The 10,146-nt window shown below is 37.0% G+C and overlaps 1 non-coding gene across 1 annotated transcript; it reads left to right on the top strand.

Annotated features, from left to right (window-relative positions):
• Positions 1-7,913: 7,913 nt before the first annotated feature.
• TRNAS-ACU (transfer RNA serine (anticodon ACU)) lies at positions 7,914-7,987 on the top strand. Its single transcript has one exon. It is a non-coding gene; the product is annotated as a tRNA-Ser (tRNA).
• Positions 7,988-10,146: the final 2,159 nt, after the last annotated feature.

A 10,146-nucleotide genomic window follows, 5' to 3' on the forward strand; every position in this document is an offset into this window, starting at 1 on the left:
AGAACGTGTACGGTATAACTTGAACGTCGTAGCAACAGATGGCGGTCTGTACGGTCTGTGTGCTACCATAACCTCTTTCGAACTGTGTTTTGCGCCGGCAAGTCGTACGCAGGGTATTTGTTATCATCGGTTGCGTACGGTAACATTCCACAACACAAATCAAATGCTCCGTGTCCATGTTGACCGTCGAAGTTAATGTCAACAAATACGTAAGTAATCGTCTTAACCCTCTCCCCATATCTCGACAGTACGTATTTCCAAACAGTTCACATTCCTGCCACTACCGGCGTTACCGTACGTATCGGCACGTACTCTTCAGAATGAACGCCGTACTTGCTAGCCAACTTCTCTGCCTCTTAGATTATACACCTGAGCTGCGGAAGTGTAGGAAGATTGAATTCTCTAGGCTCATCAGCTAGCCACATGACGGCATACAGCGAGCCAAGACACATTTTGAACTGAACACCCAGTATAGTTACGGTATTATAACGGAAACGAACAGTTTCTTATTTAGAGAGTTTCAAAGTAGGAGTGACGTAAGAGAAGGCGGGTTGGCCTCATTTACAAGAATGTTATTTAAAGTGAGTTTTAAGAAAATGTATTTATTTCTTATTTCTCTTATTAAATCCACATAACAGTGAATTATATTACTCTTCATAGGCCTACTCTAAAAGTATGTTATTTGGCAGTTCCCCGCTGCCTATTTAGTCTATATTTAAAAATAAAACGAGTGCACGTACTATAGGGTTATAGGTTGTTATAGGGTTTGTCCTAGTTTTAAACAGTGGTCATTAATATAGTATTGAACACAGATCTGTATGCGTCGAAAACAAAATTCCATACATAATAATATGATTGAAATAGGTTAAATCTATACTACCCAATAAATCTGTAGCCGAAATTTTTCTGGTAATTTTCGATTTTCCAAAAATAATTGGTCCTAACATATATAATTAACCACCCTGAAACCGAAAATCGCATTTTTGAAATTTTTGTTTGTATGTCTGTCTGTCTGTCTGTCTGTCTGGATGTTTGTTACCTTTTCACGCGATAATGGCTGAACTGATTTATATGAAAATTGGAATATAAATTAAGTTCGTTGTAACTTAGAATTTAGGCTATATGGCATTCAAATATTTTATTTAAAAGGAGGGTTATAAGGGGACCTGAATTAAATAAATCGAAATATCTCCCTTATTATTAATTTTCACGAAAAATATTACATAACAAACGTTTCTTTAAAAATAATTTCCGATAAGTTTTATTCTATGCAAAATTTTGATAGGACTGATATTTAATGAGATAAATGAGTTTCAAAATTAAAATAACAACGCCATCTAAGGTGGTGTAATGTAATAAAAAAACAAATGACTTCATCTATAAGGGGCCTTGGTCAACAACAATCGAAAGCTATGAAACGTAGCCTACAGAGAATGTTTCTGTGTTTGTATGAAGTAATATCGGAAGCTAAATTAACCGATTTGTAAAATTAATTATTAATTCTCTAGTTTCTCTATATGGACATAATGCTATAATATTATTACAGTAACTTCTGAGTGAATCGAGGACAGGTAAGATTAAAATAGCTTCTTATGCACAGAAAACTTGATAGGCTATTCTGTACATTCGTTTCCTGTATTTCCTAAAATAATTTTTATGACCAAACGAGTGGTCTCTGGATCAAAATGATCGCATTTTAATTTTTTTATACAATTTAAATTAAGTAACATAATAAACGATTTATCCTTCTATCAAACACGAATGTTTCCTGGATCAAATGTCCTATTTTAATTATGTAATTACTTTATATTTATTTCTAACGGGTACGGCTAGTAAAAAAATAAATATTTGTCTACCACTTTACTTAGCTCACGCTTCGACACTGCTAGCCACTATACCACCTGGGGACAGGAAGTTGACTGAACAAATGTCAAAATTCGTTACAGACTTGATAAGCTAATAGCATACAGTATTTACTAAAGGATAAAAAAAAAAACATTAATTTTCTCATATTTTTCATTTGCTCTGTCTTTTGTCCGAAGTTGCCCATTTCACATGAAGTAATTGATAGAGTTATACTAATGTTGTTACAGGCCTACACTGTGGTGTAACATGAATCTTTAAGTAGAATTATTAAAGCAATTTGTAAGTAAAATATCAGTAGTCGAGCTCAAGTGTCGCTTGGCGTCGTTAAACGAAACAAATGAGATTTGTATGTGAAAGCCTCGCAGACGTGGGGGGGGGGGGAGTCACTTGGGAACTGGAGGTCCCTCAGGAAACACGCGAGGGTTGTGCGCAGGTATTCAATTGTCGTGGCGCGGAGATTGATGATTCGTTGCCGACGCCGAAGAAAAAAACACTCAAACAAACTGTACAAATAGACGAAGAGAAAAAGCCTAATCCTAAGACATATTGATGATTTATTTACCGCTTTCAAAAAAGAAATCACTTTATAGCGTAACAACAAAGAAGTGGTCCACACCCACTGTCACGCGATGTCAAGTTCGTATCCGCGTTTCGCAGGCAAGTCCGAACACACTAGCTAAATCTTTGTAAGATGAAGGTTATTTTGCGTTTAATTTCGTTATATATAAATAAAAAAATTCGACAAACATTTAATGTAGGAAATATTGGAACACGATCAGAAAGAAGAAGGATAGAGGCTGCAGAGATGAGATTTTTGAGATCAGTGGCAGGATACACTCTATTGGACCAGAAAAGAAGCACAGACATAAGGACGGAACTGGGAATTTTCAACTTAAACGACAGATTAGCAAGACAAAAGAAAAATTGGAAAGAACATATATTAAGGATGAATGAAGACAGATTTCCCAAAAAAAAATACTGAACTACAGACCGGAAGGAAGGAGGAATGTCGGAAGACCCGCAATAGATGGGAGGACACTTTCCAAGAGGAAGGAACAGGCCATCAGGCCTAAACCTTGAAGATGATGATGATGATGATGATGATGATGATGATGATGATGGTGATGATGAAATATTGGAACAATATAGCATACAGAAAAAATTGATTTTGACACTAGAAAGATGGGGGGCGTCATTTTGACACTTTTCAATATTTATGAGCACATTACTCCCATGCTCCATGTCATATCCAATTGGACCTCTATGACATTTCTTAATTATACCAAGATATTGTTCACCTGAAATCTGGACGTTGAATCTTTTATAGAAGTGGAGATATTAAAAGGAATACCTAGAAAGACTGATGGGTCATATTGATAACTGTCGATATTATCGGTATGTGTGTAAGACTGGTCTGAACCTCACAAGTGACACCAATAAGGCATCACTCATGAGGCAACTAAGCCAGGAGATAATGGAGTAGAGTAACCAGTTCCTTTCCCCCTCCATGGTATACATCACTGACTATATATAGGCCTATAATACCCTAATAAGACTTGAAATGAAGTATATTATTCAATTAGTGACTAGTTTTGGATTCAATCCTGTGCTTTCATAAGTAAAATATATAAAATGAGAAAATTACTGTGTTTGAGAATCATGGAGTAGCGACACATTCGTAAGCATGCCGCCGATACCACCAAAAAGTAGCCGCTTTTAAGATTCTGAGAATGTTGCAGAACAAAAGAAAATTCCTGAATACTATTATTTTTTTAATGACTGTACTACATTGGTTGAGAATAGTTTTTACAATTGTTGAAAAAAAAATATTAACGAAAATATTACAACCTCACAGGTTGTGAAGTCAGGGCTGTGAGGTGGCCAGTCGAGAGGAGCTGGTAAGATGAGTAACCCACGACCAACCCAGCGTTGTGGAAACCTGTGACAATGCGCTGTGGGCTTTCATCAAGAACACTATTGCACAGGGACGGTACGACATCATTGATGAATTTAAGGACGCCGTGCGACGCGCTTTCTAACAGGTTACACCAGCAATGCTGAGACGAATGTCACGCTGAACCTGGTGACGCATTATGTTGTGTGAGGAGAATGATGGGGGACATACTGACCCTTTGGTCACTCAGGACACAACGTTAGCGTAAAGTGGATGTATGTATGTCTGCATTATGACCGGCATTACATAAATAGTGTGTGTGTGTGTGTGTGTATTTGAGGTATTTAGCCTATAGGGAGTAACGGGATTTTGCACTCACCCTGTACATTGATGTTATCTATTGACCAGGCCCCTTATCATAATGGGACAAGTCTACAAGAATTTGAAATTATGGTTTATTTAACGACGCTCGCAACTGCAGAGGTTATATTAGCGTCGCCGGTGTGCTGGAATTTTTGTCCCTCAGGAGTTCTTTTACATGCGAGTAAATCTACTGACATGAGCCTGTCGAATTTAAACACACTTAAATGTCATCGACCTTGCCCGGGATCGAACCCGCAACCTCGAGCATAGAAGGCCAGCGCTATACCAACTACACTACCAAGGGCGACGATAAGTTTACAATCAGGAGAGATTCATATCTTACGGAATATTATCTGTATCTTTTACAGTCGGCATAACTAAATAGATTCCTAGTTTTTTTAAGATCGAGGAAACCACTGAAATTCCCCACCAGATTGGCCGGTCCCGGATCCCTAATGCAAGTCCAGTGTTGTATCACTGAGCCATGTCGCTTGGTAGGCCTATATATTTTTATTTCGTGTAAGCCTACCATGTTTAATTTTTCTATTTGGTCTCCGACTTCATTATTCGCGTTTTATCTTTCCTTGTTCACCAATCAAGGAGCTCATTAAAAACATCTCTGCTGCTTCCAGTCGTTTCTTCTCTTGCAGTCTCAGAACTTAAGACTTGCTCCTATATTTCAGAGTCGGCTTATATTTTACATTATGAAGTTTTCTATTTTGTTGTTCATTCCTTTGCAGACACATTTTAATGCAGCTATGTATGTAGATGTATTTGTTAAATATTTTGATCTTTATTTGCATTTACTCTTTTTATTGCTTTTCCTTTCTAGCTGTATAAATGAAGACACCCATTGTATTATTTTTCTATATTATCTTTATTTTCATGCTGTCACCTTCATAATTACCATCTTCTAGTCCACACCTGTGGAGTAACGGTCAGCGCGTCTGGCTGTAAAACCAGGTGGCCCGGGTTCGATTCCCGGTCGGGGCAAGTTACCTGGTAGAGGTTTTTTTCCGGGGTTTTCCCTCAACCCAATAGGAGCAAATGCTGGGTAACTTTCGGTGCAGGACCCCGGACTCATTTCACCGGCATTATCACCTTCACATCATTCAGACGCTAAATAACCTAGATGTTGATACAGCGTCGTAAAATAACCCAATAAAATAAAAAAACCATCTTCTTCCTATTCTTCTTCTTCTTCTTCACCAGCAACAACAACTAAATTCAAGTTTTGAACACTTTGATTCGTTGTTATCTTCTTGTTCTTGTGACTATTATGAAGTCATAACAGAATTCACAATTAATCGGATTCCTTAATCGTGTGGTCATCAGAACACAAGAAAAACCCCTTAAGACATCACGAGACAAGAACAAGAATAGGAACACATGTAGGAACATAAATCTCTTCCTTACGGGAATCGAACACGTTTCCGCTAGATTTGTTACATACGCCAAGTTTATTATGAACATTGCATTATTTGTTACTGTAACTTGTCAAGTAGAACATATATTTTCTTATTTTCTTGTGTTAGTTTTGCTACTAGGATATAACTCTGAAATAAAACACTCTTCGATTAAGTATTACTGGATATTGAAGTATTGTTTATTTCAGGTTTTATTTTAAGTGTGATATCATATCGCGACTAGGGTCTTTATGTTGGAAATAGTACATTGGATTTCCATTTGACTGCCATCTACCGGCGAGTGCGCAGACTTGTGTTACCATCTAATATAACCATATCTGAGGCACCGTCAATATCTTTGTAATGGAAGTGGAAATCAATTCCGGTAGTTACTTTGTGGTTTAGGAAACCACTAAAAACTCGGATCATATTAGTCGACCCCAGGATTTGAATCTCAAAACTCTCGAATGCAAGTCCAATAGTCTTGTTTTTATTTCTGCACTACATCCAAAAATCTTTTAAGCCTATTAGTGAAATTTTAACATAATTTAACAAAAATATTGATCTTGTAAACCAAAAATAAGGAATACCTTTTAAGACTTCAGAAAAAGAATTGCATCTTTTCATTAATTCCCAAAACTAATATTTTAAATAAACTACTTTCTGACATTAAAAATATTATAATTATAATATTAACTACAAGAATACTCTTCACAGAAATAAACCATCCATTGGCTAATTTTAAGTATGACTTAAAGAAGATTATTGCCCTATGAACTTTAAGACACTTGGGTTTAACAATAAGTATTTTGGCATTTAAACGTTGTATAATAGGAATGTATAAGGAATCTTGCAAAACCTAAAGTATTTGTAGGCCTATTCACTCAGAGAATGTTCAGACGAATCGAAAGATTATCAGAGAGCCCGCAGTGCTTGTTGTGTAGGAAGCGATACGTTGAGCAGCAATTTTTTTCAAATGCCTATTTTAGACCTATATATTTAATCTATAACAAAATGTTTAGAAAACGTTTATATGAATGCAACATTACTAAATACAATTTCTAAAATGTCCTATATCGATATTAATAATACTGGGTGAACAACTCTTCGCGCACCCGCACTTTCACGGCTTACGGGTAGTCGGCGGGACCAACTGCCAAGCCTTCCGCCTCCACCACGCTGAAGATCGCCAGGCGTCATGTCAGTGTGAGTTGTACTCTTGTAAGATAAGCACGTGTTCTTTAGGCGACGTAATACATTGTGTTAATTAAGTTACATTGTTTACGCATGCTACGGTAATGACTGGCGAATAGAGTATTCAGCAGGTACACTGTTTATGCGTGCTGACTGGTGAACGGGTAGTCAATTTGAAACCACCGTAACACACCCTATCGGTCCCCAACATTACAAGCCTAGTTATTAGTGTTCATTTTCAAGTATTTTTGCTAATAACTTACGTGACAAACTGTAGGTAGATTTTTTAAATGTTTTTTTATTTGGAAAATCTATTTGCATACTTACCGACTCCAAGGGAGCTATATTTAATATAATTAAATATGTACCAAACCTATATGCACATAGAATTATTCCAATTCAGAAACAACTAAGTAAACTGAAAGAACTCCAAAAGGAAATAACATTTCAATCGATACCTAGTCATTGTGGTATACCTGGAAACGAGAAATTCCATAATATTGCGAAACAGGCAACATATTTGCAACCAAGACCTCTTCAAGTGATATCTCTATCCAATGCTTCTGCTTCAGTAAAGTCTCATTTTACAAACCTATGGATCAACAATTGGCTCTCTTCTGACAAAGGAAAAATTTTACAGTCAGTACAAAAGAAACAAAATGACCTGGAAATGTACAAAAACTTGCCCAGACATGTTCAAACATTTTTAACAAGGGCCAGAACAGGTCACATTGTCACTCAATTGTACCTACACCGATTTCACATTTCTGATAATCCTGCTTGTCTGTGGTGTAATAATCATGATGAAGATCTGGAACACATTCTTCTATACTGTTCATCCATAAACCACAAAAGAAGTAAATTAAAATCATCAGTACCAATTGCAGAAGACACAGCCCTGCAGTATATATTGTCTACACCCCACCTCTGGCTACTAGCAACAGGCATCTATAATGAACACCGATCAAAATAGCCCTCATTTCTCGTGAAAAACAACAACTGAATAGACTACAGTGGACTATAGTGGACTTTATGTTGTCAGCAAACAGCTGGAAACATTAAGAAGATTGATTTTTTTATACAAATCTGGCTTTCAGATAGTAGCTCCCTGTAAAGCAGGTTTGAATAATTTCAAGGAAAAATTGTTCCGGAGCCGGGTATCGAAAAATTGTGACGGTGTCGTGTATAGTTCCTGGAGTAGCTCAGTCGGTAGAGCGTTCGCGCACTAAGTGAAGGGTCCCGGGATCGATACCCGGCTCCGGAACAATTTTTCCTTGAAATTATTGATTTTTTTATTTGGAAGAAAACATTTAGGAACAAGTATTAGAAATATGTTTTCCAAATGATTCCGGACAAGATAATATGCGAAATACTTACCTACAAACTTGTTATGTGATTGGCCTATTAGAAGATGGAAATGGCTATTTCTGAAACGAAACAGGTTTGATTACGAACATACTCCATGATGGTGATTATTATTATTACTGTAGACAATTAGTGAACATTTAGTAAACAAAACAGCAATTCTCCAAGAAAACCTGCATCAATTCCGTCATGTCCCACTATAAATTCCACTTGAACACGATAGAATTTTAACTTGGGTCACCCATTAGATCTGATCGCTGAGCTAGCGATTTGGCGAGATATCAGTACATAATTTATCTCAGGAAACACAAACCACAGTTAATTGTATTAATTTCCACTTCATTCGTAAAAGCACACGTGTAGAAATGTTTGGTTCATAAATTCGAATATTGCGATGAAGTTGAAAAGCAGTGGGCTGTGGCAGATTCTAATAAATCGCTCCTAATTAGGCCGGATACAGTTGAAAGGGTTCGGTGGTGCAGAATCAATGCAGATGATTAGATTTATTTTCGTGCTTAAGAGCGATCCGGCTCGACGACGTGAGCATTTTGTCATAATGAATCCGACAGCCAGACCCCAGACGGATGGGCGCATGCAGTCGCTCAAAACTTTCAAGACTGCAATGCATATTCATTGAAAATGTTTACAGTGGCTCATGGAAACCGCGAACAACAGTTTTGATTTTCTAGACATCATTAGAGTGGTTAGAGAAAATATGTGGAGTGTGGGAATTACTTGTGGGTTTGATTCATCTGTCGTATTTGAATAAGTTATATGTTGAATGGCAAAACGTTCAAGGATTTTATTCAGGCCGTGGGATGAATCTGAGCATTTCCTGTAGATGTAACGAGGTCATTTGGTTTTAAACCCATATCTACAACAGTCCGAATTACCGAAAAAGATTCTACAGGGACATCATTTTATTTTTATTAACATTTTTAATATTAACCTGGCTATACCTTTGATTAACGCTCGAGAATCGAAAACACCGTTTGCTACCCACTTCCACGAGTGGAGTTCGATGATACAGTCGTAAAATACAAACAAATCACTCTACTAGGTATAGGAGGGAAGAAAAGTAGTTCATCCATTTACGTAAACTAGGAAATATCGCGATTTTGAGTTTGATAATTGTCATTAGGTTTTTGTTTAATCAAAATGCAGTACAATATTAACAATAAGTGTTTTTACTCACGAACTGAGCTGTCCATGCGAACGTATTCATTATGCAGTGTATATTATACTGTCTACAGCACATTAGCGTACAATATAGAGAATGAAGTTAAATTGAAAAATAATCATAATATGGATATTTAAACACATTTTTGAAAATGATGGCCGTTCATTTCGATACAGGCTTCAGTTCTTTTATGCATATTATTGCACTATAGACTATTGCATCTAATTCCAATTACCAGTTTCATCCTTCGTACTTCATGTTGAAATAATTCTGTACCTACTCTATAAAAGAGTACCTTACGTACTGTAAATTAAATCTTCACTTCTGCCCGATCCGAAAAGATGAAATTACTCAGACATGCTATCTACTGTCCGTCCAAGTGATTTTTTCACAGGATTGTAGAAAGGGGAGAAATCACATGACAGTTAATTACTTAACGAGGCCCTTTTATTTAAGTTATTTTAAACAGTTGTATAATATGTAGACGTCCAATTCCTAACAGAAATTAATGTTTTCAGAAAAGAGCTAAGACAGCCTAGCCACTAGCCTTTACAGAGGGGCGAGCAGAAGCGGGTGGGGGAAACAGGGATGCGACGTAGGCAAACGGACGACAGTACTTGTGCGAAAATATGATTCAATATTGAAAGCTCTTTCGTCACTGGAAAACGCGAACATATTTCTGGAACGTACTATACTCACTAACTCAGTACAGCTTACTATATGCGGCCTTGGTTCTGTGTGGAGGACACTTGGAACTTCATTAGTAGAAGGGGTGGGAGTGAAGTACATTCAAAAACTCAGGTACAATAAAAATTGAAGTAAAAATAAAATGATGTCCCTGCATAACACAACCTACAAGAAAATGACTTCCCAGCCGT

This window comes from Periplaneta americana, chromosome 11 (assembly GCF_040183065.1).
Source record: "Periplaneta americana isolate PAMFEO1 chromosome 11, P.americana_PAMFEO1_priV1, whole genome shotgun sequence".
In the NCBI taxonomy this organism is placed as follows: domain Eukaryota; kingdom Metazoa; phylum Arthropoda; class Insecta; order Blattodea; family Blattidae; genus Periplaneta; species Periplaneta americana.